General features: G+C 38.2%; 1 protein-coding gene across 6 annotated transcripts in view; it reads left to right on the top strand.

Moving 5' to 3' along the window:
* Window positions 1-23,790, top strand: part of zfh2 (Zn finger homeodomain 2) — a 250,655-nt gene that overhangs the window by 199,105 nt on the left and 27,760 nt on the right. For 5 of the 6 annotated variants that reach the window (XM_067121803.1, XM_067121805.1, XM_067121807.1 and 2 more), the window contains exon 1: window positions 2,378-3,320. The exons of the other annotated variant lie outside the window; for it this stretch is intronic. The gene's annotated coding sequence lies outside the window, so the exon portion shown is untranslated. Of the gene's footprint in view, window positions 1-2,377; window positions 3,321-23,790 lie in introns of those variants that run through there. 6 annotated transcript variants of the gene reach the window in all.

Raw genomic sequence — 23,790 nt, forward strand, 5'->3', positions numbered from 1 at the left:
ATATAAATGTATGTTTGTGTGTACACATGTGAAAAGCATAAACAGTCTGCGTTTCCATATGTACAAATTCTACGAGTCACTTTTAATGCACACACATAAACATATATGTATCTATCTACCTATCTTTCTTTCTATATGTGTATATATAAATGTATATATGTATATCGAATTAGGGAGGATTCGAAACCTTTTTTTTCTGTTTAAAAGTCTATCATTCAAAATGTACAGAGTTCCAAAATTTGTTCTCCATAAATTATCATAGAAGTTTGACGTTAATAATATAATAATAATTCTACCCGATATTTTACTTCTGGACATTATATCAGTTATATTTAAATAACGATAATAATAATTAAACAACAATAATATAATGAACTATTTGTATTATTTCCGTTATCGTTCTCTTCTATTTCCCGTTTGTTTCATTTGTAGGTCGAGTATGCAAACAAAAATCTCATTTGATTTGTTTTACTCTTAATCTTTTTCCTTGCCTTACATGCAAATGCATGCCATAAATCGCGAGGCACAATAGTCAACCGCTTTGAAATAGTATCTATAGGACTGTTAGTAGTTAAAATCTAAGTTGGTTAATTTGGTATTAAAATGTTGCTTTATAATCCCTGTATAGCTAAAGCTTCTAGTTCCTTAAAATTATGGTTACAAAGTTTTTTTTCCAAGGTTATTACTATTAGTATTATTATTAATTAAAGCTTTGTTAAAAACACATGTTAAAGATCGGCTATACAATTACACGAAATGTCCCCGTGAATTTTTCGCTGCTACCGCTGAAGTTATTAAATAAGGTCACTTATTAAGCTAATTAATAGTCTCTGTTTTATAGAACTTCTTTATTCAATGGTAATTATTGGCATATATGTATATGTATATGTATATGTATATATATATATAATATATATATATATATATATATATATATATATATATATATATATATATATATGTATATAATATATGTATATTATGTTATATAAATATTCCTGTAATCGATTCTTTGTCATTATGAAGTGTTATCTTAAAATCTCTTATTTCGCTTGAGTGGGTTAAGATGTATTCATTTTGCTATTCAGTATCTTATTGTCCATCAAATGATTATCGTACTATAATGATAATTTGTGTATATATATATATATATATATATATATATATATATATATATATATATATATATATATGAATATAATAAATATATATATGTATGAATATATAATATATTAATATATACACATATATATATACATAAACATATATATATATATATATATATATATATATATATATATATATATATATATATATATATATATACACAGTATATATATCGCATCTCTGATCATAGGTCGATGTTCCTATAAGCCACTTCCAATGCACTACAATAACATCGGGAAATAAAACTGATATATTTACCGAGTAATTTATTAAACTGAAATTTTTTTTTCCAGCGAAATTTAATTTTCACAATTCAAAATTTTAATGGAATTATTAGCCTTAGACGAAGATTACACTACGAATATTTTTAATGTACTTACATAATGCTCGTGGTGTCTTGGTTTGTCAACACAGGTTTCACTTTGAATGGAGCAAACAAAAGTAAAGGAACGAAAAGCAAAGAAACGTTGAGCAGCTCTGTAGAAAATCTGTTTGTACAAGGAAAAACGCCACTTGTTCGAGCTCTCTCTCTCTCTCTCTCTCTCTCTCTCTCTCTCTCTCTCTCTCTCTCTCTCTCTCTCTCTCTCGTATCACCAGTGTCACCCTCCCACTTACTATCTCTCTCTCTCTCTCTCTCTCTCTCTCTCTCTCTCTCTCTCTCTCTCTCTCTCACACACACGCACAGTCTTTCTCTGAAGGAATGTTCGTCACAAGAAATATTGCCGGGAGTCGAGGTGAGGGGTAAAACGAGCGAGAAGGTGACGGGGACGGCTGGAAAATGATGCCTCTTGATACGAGGTGTGTGGAAGTTGGTTTGGCAGTGGCTGAAGGAGGTGATGCAGAAGGTGTGGGTGGGGACGTGTAGCGAGGTTTGATGGTGGCGCCTGTTGCCCCTGGAGGAGTCAGAATTTATGATGCCGTAAAGCGGTGTGTGTGTGTGCGTGTGCGAGGTGCTGGTGGGATCTGGGAGGTCTCCTGCATCCCTCTTTCCCTTCGGTAGTATTGGTGGCAGCCGCAGCTTCTGGGCGACAGTGGCAGCGGTGGTGACGATGTGATGGTCGCCGCCCGCTAAGAGCCTCGTTTGCATACCGTGGAAGGGGGCGTGGCTGGGCGGTACTGAGGGCGGAGCCAGGGGTGGGCGGCGGTCGTTTATTGGTCGGCGCGGTGGTAATTAGCAGCGGGGTCGGAACGGGGCAGCCGCCTCCAGTCCGCCGCAGATACTCAAAGCGGCTGCATGACAGTCCGTGCTGGTCCGCCGCAGAGGAACGTGCCGTGGACCCTTGTAGAGTAGAGACGTTAAAGAGCGGCCAGTGTGAAGGAATAAACGAGGGCTTTTTGCGAAACGGCGGTGCGAGGAACTATCACGGAAAAAGAGAAGGAAATCCAAGGAGAGATTGGAATAAGGAACAAGCACGATATTAAGGAATACATTCTCTCCTCCCTTCTCTGGTCTCGAGTGGATCGTGAGCCAAAGGATAGTTTTTGACGGCGAGTTGACAGCAAGGGCTGCAAGTAGTAGTTGTTGTAGTAGTAGTAGTGTTGTCACTGCCTCAGTTTACAGTGTTGCCGGAGGAGCACTCAGTGTATTGTCGCGGGGCGCGCTTCCCCCCTGCGCTTCTCATTTCCATATGGGCGCCCCCCCCGCGGGGAGGTGGCGGTGGTGGTGGGCCAGCCCGCGCATACTCGCCGCCACATTTACCTACTAATTCTCGCCGAGGCGTCGTCATTAGGATGTGCAGACGGTGGGTGGCGGTCGCGGAGGTGCCACGCTAGTGATAGTAGTTGTGTATGTGGAGGAGGAGGAGTGGTTGTTGTGGCCGCTCTCTCTCTCTCTCACTCTCTCTCTCTCTCTCTCCCCCTCTCTCGCTCTCTCGCTCTCTGTGGTGTGTGTTTTGGTGGCACATGGTGTTAGTGAAGAAGGGCACGACAGCAGCTACGGCACCACCTGCACGTGCACCACGTAGCCCCCTCCTTGTGGCAGCACGACGTCAGGGCACGGTGGCGACACGACCGCCCACATACCCCTACATCATCATCATCACTACATTACACGCCACCATACACAGGAAGAGGGGGGCGTGCACCTCACGTGCCCAGGCCAGTGGCAGCACGATTATGTGGCACTGCCTGGCCCTGCACGATGTGGACCTCAGGTAAGAAAATGGCACTGATAGCTAAATCGTGATGTGACACCAAGCGTTTGGTCGACTTCCTAAATTTTTCTCGCTGACTCTTCACTCGGACGCCAACTTTGTGTTCCATTGTAGAATCCTTAACGCTTTGTGTCCGTAGTTTTACTCTGACAGGATCGTAGCTGAAGTCTCTCTCTCTCTCTCTCTCTCTCTCTCTCTCTCTCTCTCTCTCTCTCTCTCTCTCTCTCTCATTAATCACTTGCCTCAGCCCCGCCGGTATAAGGTCCTCAAAAACAGCTTTGTACATAACAATACCCCTTGTGATGTGAGGCTTAAAAAATATTGGTGAGATAATGTGATGGAGTGAATATCTTGTGTCGAGCGTACTATAGGAAAACATGATATTCAGTATGGATTACATGCAATGGAATCTGCTTGTTGTTAAATTATCCTTTTAGGAATATTTGAACTTAGGTGTCTTTTTTTTTTTTTTTTTTTTTGGCGTCTTTGGTATTGAATGACCAAGATGAAAATAAATCGCAGTGAATAGATTTTTAAATTCTATGTTTGTAAACAAGGGTAACCGTCTCGTGTTTGGTCAAAATAATGTTCTTTCCGTGTTGTGAGCAGTGCTTCGTGATTTAGCCTTGAGGAAGAAACGAGTGCAAAAATAATAAAAAAGTAAATAAAAAAAAAAAAAAGCACGAAGTAACCTGCTTCAAGTGACAAAGTTTGGTCGAATCCCTCAAAATAAAATGACATCATAAACTGGAACGTGGTGACGCTGATAAAATGAAAAACACCCAGTTTCTTTCGCGAGTTTCAGCCATCACATATTTACTGATTTCACAATGTAAACGAACTTGTTGACACGGAGTATACGGAACACTTAACGCACATTTTGTTTTTCTTCTCTCACTCCCTCTCATTCTCTCTTCCTTGCTCCCTCACACTCCTTGTTTTCTCTCACCCTCTCTATCTTGTGCCGGAAACCTGCGGTGGGGGTGAACCGGACTCACTGGTAGCCCTCTCCGGAACTTCCTGCAGAAACCCCGATTGTGGCCGATAGCCCGCCGATAGGAATTGCTGTCAATGTTAAGAATCAAGCGAGTGAGAGCGTTTCCTTGACATTTTTTTTTTTTTTTGTTATTTTCTGTTAGAAACTTCGCTTGTCGCCTTGCGATCGTAGTTTGTGGACTTAGTGATTTTTTTCCCCCACAATTCCTCTTAGCCGGCGAGAGAGAGAAAGGAGGAGAGAGGGTCCACTTACTAATTAGCTAATGGACTAAAGCTTACTGCAGACTACAAAATGAGTATTTTCCCCTTGGCTGTTTCATTTTATGTAATGGAAAAGTTGTTCAGGAAAAACATGCATTTATTTCATTAGCTGATTTTTTTTTTTTTTAAACTCGCCTCTCTTGAAATCATTAGTTGCGATACACAACAGCGCTTTCAAGTTGTCATGAATTATTTTTTTTTTGTGTTTTTTTGGTGCTGATTTTCCCGTGCTTGAAGAAAAATATTGTCGCCGTTTTTGTATATTTTATTTTGAGAAGAAAAAAACATTTTATTTAATCGTGAAAACATTGGGCGGAGATTCGATGCTTGATTTCCACCGCCAATTCGGAATAATATTAAACATTAGAATAATATAAAAATGAATGCTATGAAAGGCTCTGCTACATTTTTGTACCTTGGATTTTTGTCGGTAATATTATGTGTATTCCCGTTTCGTTACCTTTAAAATTACGATTTGGATATGTGTGTAATTCCGAGCTGCCCTGAATGCTTAAGAAGTGGTTTTTCTGTGCCATGCCTTCGTCTGCGGATGACTTACTGAAATGACGGTGTTCTTTTAGCTTTGGAATTTTCACCGTTAATTGTAAAACCAGCTAATCAGAGATGTGAATTCTTGAATGGTTTTATGAACTTGATAAAATTTCTTTCCAGGAAAAGTGCTCTTGAAAATAATGTGTTAGTTGACGCATACGATCATTTATTGTCTTCCAGCCCATCTTGTGTTTATTATATATATATATATATATATATATATATATATATATATATATATATATATAATATTATATATAGGGTATTTTGCATTTTTATATATATACGCTAATTGTTGTTTGACGTGGTTAATCTTGAGGAAAGTAAATAACAGAATTTCATTTGGAAAATGTTCGATGGTTATATGTAACTGGGAAATAATAGAAAAAAAAAAATCTTATTTGTTCTTATTTGCTGAAATTTTATTGCACATAAATCGGATATCGTATGGGAGTCCAACGTAACAGTGCAACTAAATTATTATTTTCGTTGTTTTAATGATTTCAGTAATACCATTAATTTCCGATAAATATTTCTTGTGAATCTGAAATACGCGACATTATTTGGGATGATATGTTATATGTTATTAACGTGCGTTCCAAAGTCGTAAATTCCTTTTGAATCCAGATACAGGGGTTTAAGAGGAAAGTAGTAGATTACACTTTGTGATTTATGGCCTCTCACCGACTTAAGATTTATGGTCAGCTCGAAAAACAAATATGTTTTTACATATTATAATTTTTGGCGTGAGTCACTCGTTACATTCATGCACGCAAATAGCCTATGGATCTCAGTACAGACGCATACGCAGATTAGGCTGGCTCTGTAGTCGAGTTGGTGACGGCTCTGTAACAAATGTGTAGTATTTCTAAACTGCGTGATACTGCAAGTTGAGTGTAACAGATGTAACTGGTGTTGTAGTCACCGTACCCTTGCTATTTAATTTATGTTCAGCGGGCTGATAACACTCTTCTTCCACATATGTGGTTATGTCGTCCCTCCCTTTCTCTGGCGTGTGTTATATTTTCCGTTTTGTTATTGCATGTGATTTTTTGTAGTTATGATAAATTTTACGTTTGCATGAATTTTTGCATTATGTAGATAGTTTATCTTTAACCCTCTTTGTATACGCATGCAAGTACAGAGTAGGTACTGCAGTGTGAAAATCAGCATCATAAACCCAACGAATTGGTATGGTGAAAATGATTGAGAAGTGTCCTGTTTCAATGTACTCACTTAGCCCAAAACACTTACTCATACTCCAGTCATTTTTTTGGAAAAAGCGCAAAAAAAAAAAAAATTTAAATGTAATGAAAACAGACACTACCACTCACATCCTTCAGTTGCTCAGTCATAAAGCTTCCAGAGAGTTAACTATTTCGTGCACCCACACAAAATCACCAGTAGCACGTCGAGAACCTCTCTTTTGCATGCAGTACTGTACACTTGTCTTTCCTGCAAGTGACCAGGCAAATACTGTTGTTCCGTGGTAATTCGATTTCTTGTTTAAGTAGAAAATAGGAATTAATTTTTGCACTTGAAAAGTCTCGTAACTGACAAGAGGCGAATGTCGGTTCTGGTAAATTTGGAAGTCTGTCAGATTTATATTTAGCTATCTGTGTGCGCTAGTTATGTTCATAAATAATGTGAGTGTGTGTATATTATATATATATATATATATATATATATATATATATATATATATATATATATATATATATATATATATATATATATATATATATATATATATATAAATGCGTGTGTGTGTTTGTATATTTGACATTTTAAAATCGCTTACAGATACTGTTCGATGAACCCGGACTAAGGAAATAATTTCTTCAGTGTTTGGGAAATAATCCCTTGCCAAATTTTTGAAGAATTGCTTAACGTCATTGGAAGGAAACGTAAAATTGAGGGAGCTTTTGCGTTTATTTATCTGCGTGTATCTTCATCCTGAAAACCTACTCCTTGGGAGGCAGGCAGTGGTCGTGGATGTCCAACTTGCAGTCTTTATGTCAAAAGTTGCTAGCGGAGGGGCACATAATCTTCTAAGGCAATTTAGATTTTACGTGGGCGTATAGTTTCTTGTTCTTACGAAAGAGCGTATAGGTAGAAAAAAAAGGAAAGAGAGAGAATGATGAAGATGGAGATGATGGTGACGTGATACCGAAAAAGAAATGAATGATTTTGTCTCCGACGGTACGTGGTGTTGAAATTTTGCCTTCAGCCGTATTCAGTCATCTCTCTCTCTCTCTCTCTCTCTCTCTCTCTCTCTCTCTCTCTCTCTCTCTCTCTCTCTCTCTCTTTCACATACTGTATATATGTTTTTGCTTAGTAGCGGTCGCTCTTGCTGTTGCTAAAGTTAATTTCCGAAGCCGTTTTGACATCTGACTAGTCTTTCTGTAAGTGATTCCAGAGAAATATAAGAATCTTTTTCTTTTTATGCCTCATTCCCTGCCGGCACGTGGACTGGCCTATGTACCACTTCTGATATATGAAAGATGATATAAATTTAAAGTGGAAGATATATTGATACGCACCAGTCATTATCTATTTCTCATAAGTCTCTGTAGATGCATAAAATTCGTCACAAAAACGAATTGAATATATAATCACATAGCCTATACAGGCGCTATTTCCCAGTAGGTGTATCGTTCGCGTTCGGTGTTACCAGTATAATTTGGTATTACTTGATATTAATAGTTTGAATTCATGACTAAAATTCCATAGTTATTATTGAAAAGCAGTGCTTTGCCTCGTGTTCAGTTTTGTTTTTTTTCCTCCAAAAGTGAATTGAATCTGAGGAAAATGATTTAGTGATACAAATTAAAAGTCGAACAGTATGGAATCAGGTTTAAGCATTTTTCTGGCTTTTCCTACTCTTGTAAGAACAGACTGACGTATTGAGGAGCGAAATCGATGTTCGAGGAGACATTTTTACACATTTGTGTTTAACCGACAAAGGCTTTTTCTCTTTTTCTTTATATATCAGTTTTTTGGCGAAGAAACCCTTTAGTTCGACTTCGTTCACTTTTCTTCCTTGTAAGAATCGAACCTGAACCTTTTCCTGATAACTTACAATAAAATAAAATTTAGATACGTCATCGATGTTATTGTCCGAAGGGGGTACTCAAGGTCTCGAGAGTGTGTTCGTCCGCGAATCGCTTACAGTATATGTGTATATATATATATATATATATATATATATATATATATATATATATATATATATATATAATATATATATATATATATATATATATATATATATATATATATACACACATACACATATATATATATATATATATATATATATAATATATAATGCTCCTGGTGTTTTTGCAATGTTAAAGCCGGGAATATCAGCAGAGGCAGAGACGCTATTTCATTTACCCTCATGGAATGTAGGCTATAGACGAAAAGACAAGAGAGGTTAAGGGAAGATGATTAATGCTAAAAATAAAAGCTTTTTGTGTAATTACTGACACGCATATATATATATATGTATATATATATACACACACGTACGTGAGTTTTTGGAAATCAGGAAAGGAGATCACTGAAATTTACAATATGAATGCTAAATTGATATTTATCCTGCCTCTCCAGACAGTTTTTTTTCTGAGTAACAGTTGTATGAGATGAGTTTTTTGATGATATAGAAACCTGATGAGTGCCGTGTAGCAGTAGTCCACGGGGAAATGATTAAAGTTATCTGTTAAGTATCAGGCACCAGGGAAAATTTAGACAGTTTCCCAAACCTGCGTGCACACACGGAGGCATTTTGGCATGGGTGTTATACGCACTTGTGTATAATATATATATATATATATATATATATATATATATATATATATATATATATATATATATATATATATATATATATATATATATATATATTTATTATATATATATATATATATATATATATATATATATATATATATATATATATATATATATATATATATATATATATATATATATATATATATATATATATATATATATATATATATATATATATATATATAAGAGGATAAGAGTAAGGAAGTTAGAAGTAGAAACTGCACCTTTAGCATGCAACGCAGCCACCCTCTGTAAAGCATTTTTACAGCGGTTATAAAGTCTAAAGTCGGTGGGTTCTGGTGTTGCTTTGTCGGGGGCACCGACCCCCTTTTTCTATTTTCTTTAGCAATTATTTTTCTCTTGTGTGATGATTTTTTTTGCTGTTGTTGTTTTAGACACTGATTTTTTCATGAGCTTTAGCTTGATTTTTCCATGAGCTTCTAGCTAAAGCTTTTAGCTTTTCAACTTAGCTTTGTATGTGTGCGTTTTTTTTGGCGATGCGATTTCGTTTCGATTTTGTCTCAGGTTTCGTTATCATTTATTTCTCGAATGGTGAGTTCTTAATGTAGCTTGTTTTGCCCTTGGAATCGTGTTGGTGTTGCTGGATTCCTTTTTCAGTGGACTCTCAAAAGTTCATTCTAATATCATTCCACAGATTTTCTATTGTCAATTTCTTGTCCTTTAATAAGTACGTATTTTCGCGTGTTAGGTCCAGATCACAGATGATTCGTCTCGTCTGGAAAGAAAAACGTTGTTTTGCATTTTGCATTCGGAACGCCATGTTACGTGTTGACATCTTTACCCAAATTTTTCAGTTCGCGCACGCACTCAATATATATATATATATATATATATATATATATATATATATATATATATATATATATATATATAGAAGGATTCTACATGTTTACGAATTTTCTCAGTCAAGAAAGAACTAACAATTGAACGCAGATGGATCTATGTACCTCTTCCAATCTTCCAACCAGCGTTCGTCTTTAGTTCCTCAAGATATCAGGAGAATTGTGGGGTTAGTCGGGAGGCGGTTTTGTTAGCGTGAAAAATAAAAACACTCATCCTTTTCTCTTCAATGCAACTCCTTTATTTTGCATCACGTCACTTCACCCTTTCCGCCAGAAAAAGGAAGAAAAAGATGTGTCATCTTATTGCGTGCAACAAACGCAATGCTCAACACACACACACACACACACACACACACACACACGTCTTCCTCTAATTCATTATTGTTTCATTGATTTGGAAGGCGACTCCAAAGCGTATTGTCAGCCCAGTTTATTTCCCCCCATTCCGGTATGGCTTCTACTACTAATACGCCCTCTCTCTCTCTCTCTCTCTCTCTCTCTCTCTCTCTCTCTCTCTCTCTCTAACCGTGGACTTTTCTTGTTACTTTTCTTTGCCAGGGACTTGTCTCTGCGTATCGTCATTCAAGCCCGACCATCCGATTCTCGGAAACTTTCCATTCTTCTTCATTTGGAAGTGACCTCTCTCTCTCTCTCTCTCTCTCTCTCTCTCTCTCTCTCTCTCTCTCTCTCTCTCTCCTTTTTCCGGAAGTTTGTATTTTGTCATTTTGTGTGTTGGGCCATTTTAACGTCATTTTCATTTTATTCACAAAGGTATAATTTTCCTTTTTATATTTTGCATTCCAGATGTCTCTTCGTATTTTTGTTGTATGTATTTTTTTTTTTAGCAAGATTAACCACTTTAGTAGTTAAGGAGAGTTATGTTTTTCTTTCGTAGTTCAGTACATTTCTTCGCTGATCGCTTTTTCCTCTTGTCACTCTTCTGATGCGTTTTGTGGAGGCGTGACGTCAGCTCTTAGATTTCCTCAAAACTGCTATTAGATCCCGCAGCTTGTTTTTCAACACTACTAGTATCGGAGAGGAAGATAAAAGTCCGATGACATTTATGTTAGGTATCGAGATTCTAGCTGCCTTGCGCGCTCGCACGTGCCTTGTTTGTTATTGAATGAAACGTTGCATTCGACTACCTCTCGAATCCAAAACTGCCGTACGTATGAACGCCCGTGGTATAGCAACAGAATGTTAATTTCTATACAAGCATGAATCATTCTTTTTCATGCTTTGCCTGCTTTCATCTCTCTCTCTCTCTCTCTCTCTCTCTCTCTCTCTCTCTCTCTCTCTCTCTCTCTCTCTCTCTCTCATACACACACCTAGCCAATCCGCTTTCGATTGAGGATCCGTATTTAAAACAGGAATGAACGGCGCTCTTGGTAAGATTTTCATTCCGCAAAGCATGATGGAGCGTCATGAAACTTATGATAATGTCGCTTAGTCTTCGCAGCCGGATATCTCTCCGAAAAGAGTCATAAATATGAAAGGAAATGGCATTAGAATGAGCCCTGATTAGCGCCTGTTCGAGACACACGTCGCTTGCTTTCGGCAGGCATGACTAAGACCAGAGAACTCGTTGTTTTAAACAGCTGCTATGAGTGCTTCCGCTATTATCGTGAGAGAGATATATATATTATATATATAAATATATATGTGTATGTGTGTATATATATATATATATATATATATATATATATATATATATATATATATATATATATATATATATATATAAACATAAACATATATTTGTACTTGTGTTCTTAGTGAATGTATTTCACGCGTACGTTTTTATCGAGATTTTCGTTAAATGCATGTTGAGAAGACGCATTGGAATTTTTTGTCATTAGAGATGATGTTTGTAGGAGCGTTCATATAATGTCTTTCGATTTGACATTTCGACGTCAATACATTATAGACAGTCTAGATTATGAGCACACCTTCCGCATTTGATTTCTCACACTTTTTTCACTTTCCGATACCAAAAAGCACAGTAGGGTAGAGTAACAGTTGGCGAGATGTTGTTTTATCACTAGTAACGTGTAACCAAGGCGTGAGTAGTTATTCTATTATTGCGAGTAGCAAGAACGACACAGAAAATATTGATAATGAAGGAAGTGGGCGAATAGGTTTTTATACGCGACGTATTGATTGTGGAAAAGGATGTTAACAATTTATTCATTTGCTTGGCTAATCCTCCTACCCCTCGCGAAAATGCAAAAGCTTCCTACGTTGTCCTTTGTATTCAAGAAATATAACGGCCATTAAAAACCGCCTTTAGCATCAATAAATGATGAATTCATCGGCGGAGTCGTATTGACGTCTCCTTGATTTATTGATACAACAACAGCGCCAGCATAACAATAAGATATTTAGTGAGGTTCTGTCGAAATCTTCCCTCGTTGACGCAGATGCACTGTGTATGGGTGAATGTACTCGCCGCTAAAGAATTGCTCATTTGTTGTCAGCTATGTTGCGACTGTATTTTGAAGTGGATGGAAAAATTCGCATCCTTCTCCTGAGAATGGTGGAAATAGGTTTCCTCCGTTTTAAGCCCCTTTTTCATCATTTCTTAAAATTTTTGAACCAGTGTGTCTTCCTACCGAACGCTGTTTTCTCAAGACTGTGAAAATAATAATAATAATAATAATAATAATAATAATAATAATAATAATAATAATAATTCTGAACTAGTATTTACATGAAAATGTCATTCTGCTGTATAAAGTAATGAAACGGAGAGGCAAAGGTTTTTCTGATTGGCTTGAAACTCACATTTTTCGCTGGAGGTGAGGTATTGTTGGGTTTAGATAGTCGTAGGTGACATTACATTTAATTTAACGTCTTGGAATTTGTAATGTAGATGGAAGAGGGTGAATTAAATCTGTTCCGAAAGTAGGCCTAAGTCGCTGTTTTGGAATTTGTAATTTAGAACCCAAATAAAAAGTGTCCCTTTTCAATTAAAAGATGAATTCATTGTCTCTTGAATTTATGAACTGAACCAGTGTTCTCAAGATACAGCCTTTGAATTTCACCCTACAAACTCAAAGCGTATCTGATAAGGAAATGTCTATGTTAACAGTAAGCTACATTTCAAAGGTGAATAAGAGGAAGTCTTGTCATAAGAGCATTGCATCAACAGTTTCTCAGGATTGACGGAATGGTAACGATCTGGGTGGGCCAGACGGTTTCAAAACCAAAACTAAATAGCAGGAGGTGATTAAAACAAATTAATTCATCAGCGTAACTAAAAACATAATGTGGAGCATAAGATTAATATTTTCCGGCTCTTTTGCTTGTATCTATGTGTCATTTCGTAAGGTTATGAAACGTATTCTTAACTTTACACAGGTTTTTCATAAAGTCTTGGTGTGACGTCCAGTAGACTACAAATTGATACCACTGAAATTTAGTATTATTTTTGGCGGAATTTGTCTCTTCTTAATAGTCGGAGCTACACTTTTACTTCAGCTGAAAGGATTATATGCGTCGAAGATTTAATATTCACTGAGAGATTTTATGCTGTACAGTCTCTGTCCCTTTAACAAATTTTGTGGGTAACTTTTAGAATTATGTTCAGTATCCCGCTGTGTTAAATATCATTACTTTTTACAGTAAGAATGCTCTTTTGTATTTCAATAGTTATTGAATTTTGAATTTACAGGGTTGTTGGCAATCGTATCTATCTATCTATCTATCTATCTATATCTATATATATATATATATATATATATATATATATATATATATATATATATATATGTATAATCGTTATCTCTTCGTACAGTGTTATGTTTCAGTCGGTAACCAGATAATTTGCAATTTATTCTTATGAATAATTTCGATCTTGTTTACTATCTCGAAAGGACCGGAGAGAATCCGAATTAAGAGCTCCAGTTTCTTGATTCGGTAGTATTCCGAAATGTTGCTGTGACCTTCAACTACTGATGATGGTACCAACAAACACATCTACAGCTCAGTGAAGATGACAGAGTTGCCTCTTGAATGAATAATAGATCATTTACTCGGAGTTATGGAACGTAGAGGAAAACGAAGAATCTCGAGTTCAAAGGCGACATAAGGAATCGACACCAAACGTCTATGGGTAATGAGCATGGGAGTCAAGCTCGCATGCAACTGCCCGGGTCGGAGGTTAAGCACATCTTAAGCGTTGCTTTAAAACCAGGCGCGTGTGATTGCGCATAAACAGATCTTTTCCCTCCGCCCTAGGTGTGCCAGTCGCCCGTCATTATATTCCGTTGCACTAGCGTACCCTTGATGCTCTTCTAGGTAATCAACTGTCTCTGGCAATGCTCTTAATAATGCTGTCGGGAAGCCTAGAATAAACTGGTTTGGATAAGCTTGGCTTTTAAATGGCTTCGCCGAACGCGTGAAATACCTGTGTTCTTGAATGTGAATTCCCATTTCGAGCTATGTGAGGGAGTTCGGTTCTGTAGCTTCGTGTGTGATGGGATGTAACATCATATATATATATATATATATATATATATATATATATATATATATATATATATATATATATATATTGTTATTTTACTATATGATTTATGTGTTCACATCCTATAGAATCACTATTCAGTCTCCACGTTTATTTTCTTATCGCTTCTTTCTTTTTGACATGTGGGCGTTGATAAGGTAGGAACCTCTTGAATTGGGCAGTGATAGACCATTACGGCTTTTAAGCTGCGTTGACGTAAGAGTCAGTTTTCCGTTGCGATTGATAAGTGATTCCTTTTCCCCCCTTTCTCTTCGTCCGTATCTCACTCCTAGTTCGAGAGAAGGTTTCTGGACGGCTACCGTCCACAGCCGTTCATCTTGTGTTGATTACGCTCTGCAGTTACGTGTGGTCTGGTTTTCGTACACTGCGAAATTATTGAATTTTATTGATTGCCTTTCTCTCTCTCTCTCTCTCTCTCTCTCTCTCTCTCGTCAAAGATATTCTCTCCCCGAAATTATGTATATTCTTGATTTGACATGTCATTGGTGACCTGGTTACGATTTTTTTAACAACGTTAGTTGCGTTGCAATTTTTCTCGTCGAGTATTGTTGACGGAGAAGGTATTCCCTGTGTGCGGGGGAAGAGTAAGAGAGTATAAAGGGTACATCAGCATTTGCTATTGCTAATGTACACCATTTTGACTTCCTTCCATTCTGTCATGAAAATGTAACCAGCAGATTGTGCACGTCGGTTCTGGCAATTATGAATAAATTTCGTCCCGGTGAATATTCCCCTAAACAGCAAAAGGGATGTGAACGGTCCCCTTTGAATATGTAGTCGTTCTCCGAAGACATTCTATTTATGGTTTTTCCTCTCTTCTTTTTTCTTCTTCCTCCCTCCGAGGTGTGGAAGTGATACACGTGCCAGGACTAGAGGACGTCATATCGCAAGAACGTCAAGTTTCTTGCACTTCCATCGGCTTTCCTGAAATGGCGATTATTTTTGCCCAAGCGGACGAGGTTTGGCCGTTTGTTTAGGGGTTTCTTTCTGCAGTGTGTATGGTTTTTTATGTCTTTCATTTGATTTCATTCTGTTTTGCTGCTCTCTCTCTCTCTCTCTCTCTCTCTCTCTCTCTCTCTCACGTAATCGTTACTCCTTTGTGCCTTGCATATAGGTCCCTCTTAAATGAGGAGTGTTGAATGGCAGTTACTGTAGGAAGGAAAGTAAAAGAAAGTGTTATGATTGATGGCTTTCATAAGGTACAGCAGTGTACTCTCGTTATATATATATATATATATATATATATATATATATATATATAATATATATATATATATAGAGAGAGAGAGAGAGAGAGAGAGAGAGAGAGAGAGAGAGAGAGAGAGAGAGAGAGAGAGAGAGAGATTTAAAATGAAAAACTGTAACAGACGGAGAGAGATGGGAGTTATATATATATATATATATATATATATATATATATATATATAGAGAGAGAGAGAGAGAGAGAGAGAGAGAGAGAGAGAGAAAGAGAAGAGAGAGTGGGTTTAAAATGAAAAAAAAAAAAATGAAACACGGAGAGAGATGGGAGTTCAGTGACTGTCATTTATGTCTTGAATTAGCTTGTTTTTATGAAGGAGAGGAAAATAGCCTCCCTCCCTCGCGTAAGTTTCTGTTCCGTATGTGAAAGAACACGCATCCTTTATTGCGTTATCAGTCGTTGTGTCGTCGTAGAGACGTTGACTGGTTCCTTAGCCGCCCACGCATCAATTCTGCAACTTGAAATTTAGTCTCGGGAGAAGCGACTGAGAGAGAAATAAAAAAAAAAAACGATTAATCGGAAGTGAGATTTTCTTGGCTTTTGATCTACCTGTGTTTATCCACTGTGGACTGATGATGACTCCAGGGGCCGTTTCGGCCCTGACGCTAGTTGTTCCCCTGTAGTTATATGCCTCCTGGGGAATGGCTAATTTCTAGTGATATTTCCAGCAATTTAAGCACTATAACGGCCTCCTTCCAGTCATCTCATGGAAAGGGAAAAAATGTATATCTATCCTTTTGGGATGTCCGACAGGCTAAAGTCGTCCGTGCGGTCTCCCGGCCCAGGAGCCAAAATGAATTGCGCCCGGATGGAAATAAGGGGTTAGCGGAGCTTCTTTCTTGGGACGTTGCATGATCTGCAGACATCCTGTTAAAACTTCTTTGACGAATAAAATCCCCTTTTTGTGTCAGCCATTCGTGTTAGGGAACATCCACGGCGATGTGAGAGAGAGAGAGAGAGAGAGAGAGAGAGAGAGAGAGATTGAGATTGTTCTCGTCTTAATCGGCATTTTTTTTTTTTTTTTGTCTTATAATTTTCAGCCTAAGCTGAAATCATTAATGTTTGTTGAACTCAACTTTTGGTTCCCTCAAAGCTTTCGTTTTCTGGGTCATACCTAACCAGCATCTGCCGTTGAACGCTTAAAGGACTTAATTTGCACCATAGATTGCGGGCTCTCTCTCTCTCTCTCTCTCTCTCTCTCTCTCTCTCTCTCTCTCTCTCTCTGTTAGCGCAGATTATCATATATTTTTATCGCTCACTATGGCTTTGAAGGTTATTTTGAACGTTATTAAAGTTATCGAAACACCATTTATTGCTCCCACAGAGTAAGCGGTACGGACGACCCGTGTGGTCTGCCGTGTCGGTAATGTTAATCCCGATCTTTTCGGGGTTAGAGAAGAGATCTATTTTATCAAATATTTTTTTAGTAGTTTAAGGATTCATATTATTATGTCCGCAAGATCGGAGTACATACGAAACTATCTCTTCGTTGTCAGGAAAGCAAAGGAAGCCTTCGAAATCTCTCTCTCTCTCTCGGGGATGTGCTGGGAAGTTATCATGTCGGTAGGGGATGGGGAGAAAAATTCATGAAAAAAAAAAAATAAAAAAAGGTTTTTACGTAATTACTTGTTTTCTGGTTCCCTCTGATTCCTTTGCTTCTGATAGCAGTTCGTGAGGATGTCAGATTTGTTAAAGGATGAAATCGATCTATGTAGAGTTGATTTGATCTTGCGAGGTTTTGCCGAAGGAACTCACTGTTTTAATATTTCAGCCACATTCCGTACTTTGTTCATAATTACTCATTTAAGGCACATGTAAAAAAAAAAGGGTACAATTAAAGTGATCAATGATCGTGTACATAGAACGATGGGAGAACAGATTAGTCATACTTCGGGTCGTATGCTGTCGGAAATTTAACTCTCTCTTTTTCTTCCTTTTTTTAATTTATGCTGTGTCCTTTCGTTTCAGTGTACTTGTAGTGTTATGATTAGAGATATAAATTTTGTTTCTAGCAGAGAGAGAGAGAGAGAGAGAGAGAGAGAGAGAGAGAGAGAGAAATTTACCAGTTCGTACCGTTAATACTTCATGTAAGATGGAGTCGAGTTGTGAGGGAAGTGAAGCTTGGACCTCGACGCTCATTCTACTGATTACCAACGAAGGTCGAGAGGTTGTTTGGTTGAGGTGTGAGGAGGAGGAGGAGGATGAGGTGGAGGTGGAGGTGGAGGTGTATCGGGAGGGAAGGAAGAGAACGCTTTGAAAAGTGATGATTGAGATTTGAGAATAGTAGTGCCGACATAACTTGGTACCATTCATAAAGGACATCGATGTTCAGTCCTCCGTTAATTGATGAAGTTCCTTCGAAATTCTGGTTTTCCTGACGAACGTTTGTTCAGGCCAGCACCGTTCCCGTTTCACTTTATTTTCATTTTATAACATTTCCCATTTCACTCTTATATGACGTATATCGACGACGATGACTATTCTTGGTTGACGCAGTCAGTCTTTGGAACATTTACGCACTTTTATTTCTGTGGGATTTCATTTTCCTTGGCCGTGTTGGGGTATTGACGCTGGTTAGTGAGAGACATATTACGTCAGACCATTTCAAGAAGTTCACAATTGAATTGAAACTGATTACCGATGATCGCATCATGATAAGCGTTTGAAAATTAACAATTTTATTACATTCGGGGGCCACAGTTAATGTCTCAGCAGGACGTTCCCGCGTTACAGATATCACACAGACAAACACAAGTACACCTGAAGAGGAGGGGGCGCGGGGGGCGGATAGTCTTCAGGGAAGTAGGAGGGCCACTTCACGAAATAATGCGTCGGCCAAGCTACACGTCACATCACGGCCTCCGCCAACAAACAAAAGAACAATGGAGGGCCACACTTTTAGCTTAATCCGATATCCCTTCACTTCTCTCTCTCTCTCTCTCTCTCTCTCTCTCTCTCTCTCTCTCTCTCTCTCTGTAGTAACCTACCCCTTTATACCCAGCCATTCCTCTGCACCCGCCCACCCTACCATATATCCTCGATGTCCTTTCCTTCCTTTTTCTTCTCTCCAAACATTCAGCTTGAACTCGCTTCCATAGAGTATATTATCAAGCGCCAGGTCCGGTGATGCCTTGGAGAAGAGACTTTGATTTTCCGTCCATCGCTTTTTCATCTCGGATTAATTCGAGATATTACGTGACGCGTCTTTCTGCTGCCTCGTATCCTTAACATTGTTGTACGCTTGCCGATGCTAAAATTTTCGTTTAACGCCTTAGTGATGCCTTTGTTTATGACCCACCTCCGTGCATCCAGATTCATCTCCTCGTCGATGACCATAGCTTTTTTGCGTCGCCATTTTTTTTACAATCTAAAGCAGTGAATTGGATGGATTATTTCATCTTCAGGTTACCCATCGATCGCGAGATACGACGCCAAACAAGCGTGTCTTTTCGGAGCAATCGCTCAGTCGCTGAAAATGAGGGATTCGTGATGATAAAACGCATCGTGATTACAAAGTCCTTTGACCCCGATCGACCTCTGATGACGGGTGACCTCGTCACCGCGACGCGTCGCTTCAGCGTCGCCGCCGAGGCTGTCAATATATAAGGGCTATGGCGCTCATGCCGATGGTTTGGGTGGAAGTCAGGTCTATTTCACAACGGATATGATTATCGTCCTTTTAATACCTCTCTCTCTCTCTCTCTCTCTCTCTCTCTCTCTCTCTCTCTCTCTCTCTCTCTCTCTCTCTCTCTCTCTCTCTAGTAAAGTTAAATTTAGTTTTTTTATAAATGCTTATAATGTATATGTTGAAAAATATTTATTTTTTCGCCCATTTATTTACCAGTGCAGCTACTCAGATGCTATTGCATGTGCAGACACTTACGTGTTCACTAATGACAAAGGGTGTAATTGCGTGAGGACGTGTTAGCTTGGATGTTACAGCGTCTTGTCTAAAGTAAAGCTAATATAATTGCAGTTTGAGTCACACTTGTAGATTAGAATGATAATGATTATGGCGGTGGTGATGATGCCGATTTTTAAGCGGAAGAATTATTGTTTAGCCCCAATGAAGACAAACCGGTAATATCTCGTATTGACAGTGACAACAGTCAACATGGTAGGTCGGCTATAGCTATGATCACTAGAACATAATTTTCAGCTGTTAAGCGGCTTCGAAAAAGTAAATTGATGATTAGTGCCGGTTATGGCGTTTGGATAAAAGCTCACCAATTTCGTTTGGTTATGCGAGTGTCTTGTGTGCATTCTGTTGTGTGTGTGTGTGTGTGTGTGTGCGCGCGCGCGTGTGTGCATGTAGTGGTCTCTTCTCCATGCAGTGTTGTAACTTTTGTTGGTACTCTCTCTCTCTCTCTCTCTCTCTCTCTCTCTCTCTCTCTCACAAGTGTAATGTAGAGACTGATTGTACCTGCATTCATGTTAAATTGCTAAAATTTTGGGCGAGGCTGCCGTTCATTGAATCCCGAGTTTTATTTCGGAAAATGAGCGAGGGCAATAGTTAAAATATGAGAGGTAACATTATTGCTGTGGGTGGTTGTGACAGGAATTGTTATTGTGATAGGGGAAAAATTTAAAGCACCAGTACCTCATTACAGTCCGCGAAACTTATTTCTAAGCTTTGGTAGGCAAATGTGCAATCTCCCCGTAAGATGATGCTTGCCACACTTTTCGTTGAACGCATGTGTGCTTCCTAGAGGTGAATGTTACTGCTCTATCAGATTGTTTAATTTGTTTTTATTATTGTTTTTAACTTAATTGTAAAAAGATAATATTCTCCGAGTTTAAGATAGTATTTGGCTAAACTACTGCTGTACAAACGTTTTATGTGAAACAGAAATAGGATATTGAATTATGAAAGAAAGCCGAATTTATTAATAGCAGAAGTTTTCTTGAAAGTGATCATTGAGTTGGACGCGATCGCATGTACCTTAGAAATCATTTATAAATGATCGGGACCATTGCTAACAGATAAAAGAAAAAACAATTATGGCGTCTTTTTGGTAAAGTATCGCGAAAACGTACTGCGTTTTTTATTCCTTCTGAGTATTAACCTCTTTTCTTACATCATAGGGAAACAGTGTATACATCCCGTTTTTATCGGGGTTTATGCCCTTCGAGTGTTCAGCCACTGTTTTAGGATAAGGGGCCTTGACCTATTCAAGTTGACTAGATACCAGTCACACAGTTCAGTAGTGATGTGATCAGAGGCGCAGTAAAATTTAACAGAGCAATCCCAAATTGAATCAAACTTGTACGCTGGTGCGTTTTCGAATGATTTCGGGTCAGTGGTTTAACAAAATTATCGTAATGTAACAATTTATGAAAGTGGAATCGCACTGTAGACCTTTCTCTGGTAGAGCGAATGTCATGTGCATAGATGTATGTAGCTGTATGCCCTTGTAAACGTATTTAGTTTTATACCGATTATATTCGCAAATTGTAGTTGTGTTACTGTTATGTGTGTGTGCGCATATAAATGTCGTACCTTTGGCGCTTTTAAAAGATATAATTACCCACAATTGTTAACCGGCGTTATTTACAAACGGCAAAAGTAGCGCACGACCGCCTTAAGAAATACCCTTAAAGGTGTTTTGTTAGGCGGACGGTACGAAGTCTTGAGAAAGTCTAAGGATGTAGTGCTCCCCTCTTCAGACTCCGGCCATTTTAAAGGGTGAGGCTAATAACATTTGTGTTGGCATGACAACAGCATAGCTACCCGCAAAGAGAGAGAGAGCGAGAGAGAGAGAGAGAGAGAGAGAGATCTCATACACCTCCGGTGGTGAACGACCATGGTTTTCACGGATTATATTTTTTGTTTTGACCGATAAACTGTAAAAGATGAGCATTCTTGGCTTGTGTTTTAGAGTACAAACGGGCTAGTGAGGGAGTAAGGGGGTCGGGGGAAGGGGAACGCCCACTGCGCAAGGATTCTGTTAGGGGAGTTTGGAAACTCATTCATTATTTTTCCTTCTTCTCGATCTTAGCATATCTGGAGATCGATTAATAATTAGAAAGAAGATTCAAAGATATCATTGATCATTTTAACGTAAACGAAATGTTTTAGGCACCAGTACGACTACTCTCTCTCTCTCTCTCTCTCTCTCTCTCTCTCTCTCTCTCTCTCTCTCTCTCTCGCGTTGTCGTTATCCAGCCCGTTCATATCTTTATCGCGCATCAGCCCCCCCGAAGGACCCGTGTGCGATTCCTTGCAAGTCATCAGAACTCCGTTCGAACCTCTGTAAGTTCTATAGAGTGTGACGCTGACGAGACGGTTTTTCTAAGAACATACGCGTTATTGTTTAAAAATTCCGCCAAGCATTTGCCGAATCGCCGACAGTACCTATATATATAGCGGAAGATGATCAACTTTCGCCGATCAAAGTCACAAATTCAAAGATTGGCAAAAATAACCAAAACGAGGAGGTTGCCTAAGGCTTTCGTTTCCTCCTCCCCTCAGTTCGTCATTTGAATGTAATAAAGGAAAACTTACAAAAAAGAGAAAAGACGAAAGAAGGGGAAGAGTGGGGAGACTGTGAGAGGTGAATCGATCTATAGATAATTAGTATTGCAGATCATCCTCAAGTTCATCATTATTTTATTATTATATTATTTGACGGCGTACTAAGATCAGTTTGTTGCTCTGCGCAGATTCTCTTTTAGTTACTGAACCTGTTGAGTACAAGTGTGTTTCAAGAGAAAAGAGATTGCGGCGTGAGGGTGGGGAGAGGGAGGTTGGGGAGAGGGACGTCTCTAGGAGGAGGAGGAGGAGGAGGAGGAGAGAGGCGAGGGGAGAGAGAGAGAGTGAGGGGTTATGGAAAATGGTTTTATCGATGATAACGTCACTTCAAGGGAGGTCTGGGTTCTCTCTCTCTCTCTCTCTCTCTCTCTCTCTCTCTCTCTCTCTCTCTCTCTCTCAGTGTATTTTAGTTTTTGAATATTACGTAGGTGTAAATAAATTTTCCTTATACTTGCTCTTGGTTTTACACACACACATTATATATATATATATATATATATATATATATATGTATATATATGTATGTATGTATATATAATCTACTTACATATAATCATCTTAACATGGTAATTGTTGGTACTAGTATTTCCCTTTTCTATGGGCAAGATCTTAATTTCCATTGTTAGAAATATTTACCATATAAATTGCATTAGTTCCTCTTAATATATGTACATATATATATATATATATATATATATATATATATATATATATATATATATATATATATATATATATATATACAGTATATATGCATGGACTCACACACATGTCGAGTTGCGGTTTTTAAGGTTGAAAAGTTATATATATATATATATATATATATATATATATATATATATATATATATATATACACATACACATACACACATATTACAGGAATGAGTTCTGGGCGCATTCCATTTATAAGCTGTTTTCATATTTATTTCCGAAGACGTTTTTATTTTGGGGTAGACGATATGTACTTGGCGTTTATTGTTTGTAGTTTTCATTATTTTGATATACTGTTATTAAGTAGAGTACCCGTGTTATTATTATCGTCACTGCACAAGTAAACCCGTCGTATTTGATGTAGGCGTTGAATGATGTTCCACGACTGGTTTTCTTCAAAAGTATTTGATTTCTTTTTGAGTTACCTGTAATGGAATATCACAGATTCAGTGACAAGTTTTTATACAGTCTTACCTTAGAAAAATGGGTATGATACATTTTTATTTTCTCTTTCTCTCTCTCTCTCTCTCTCTCTCAACTCGCGTATGCTTCGGGAGACTTGTAGGACGACGGAGCATGTAGCCTTGAAATTTGCTGCCTGTCTGGGCCCAGGAAAGCAAGGCTTGCACCTGGTGGGCTCAGCGGGGTAACGTTGGCAATCTGATAGTGTTCTGTTGTTGCCGACTTTCCTCTCTTCCCCCCGGCCCAATCCCCCCTCTCCCCCTTTAGAGAGACCCCCTCCCCTTCCCGCTCTACCCTATCTCTCCTCTCAGCGACACATCGTATCTTTATTCCTCCCCTCTCTTCATTGGTTACTTTCATTTCGGATACTCACTCCCCTCCTTTCCCTCTCTCTCTCTCTCTCTCTCTCTCTCTCTCTCTCTCTCTCTCTCTCTCGGTAAATCTAAT

Source organism: Macrobrachium rosenbergii, chromosome 20 (genome assembly GCF_040412425.1).
Source record: "Macrobrachium rosenbergii isolate ZJJX-2024 chromosome 20, ASM4041242v1, whole genome shotgun sequence".
Classification (NCBI taxonomy): domain Eukaryota; kingdom Metazoa; phylum Arthropoda; class Malacostraca; order Decapoda; family Palaemonidae; genus Macrobrachium; species Macrobrachium rosenbergii.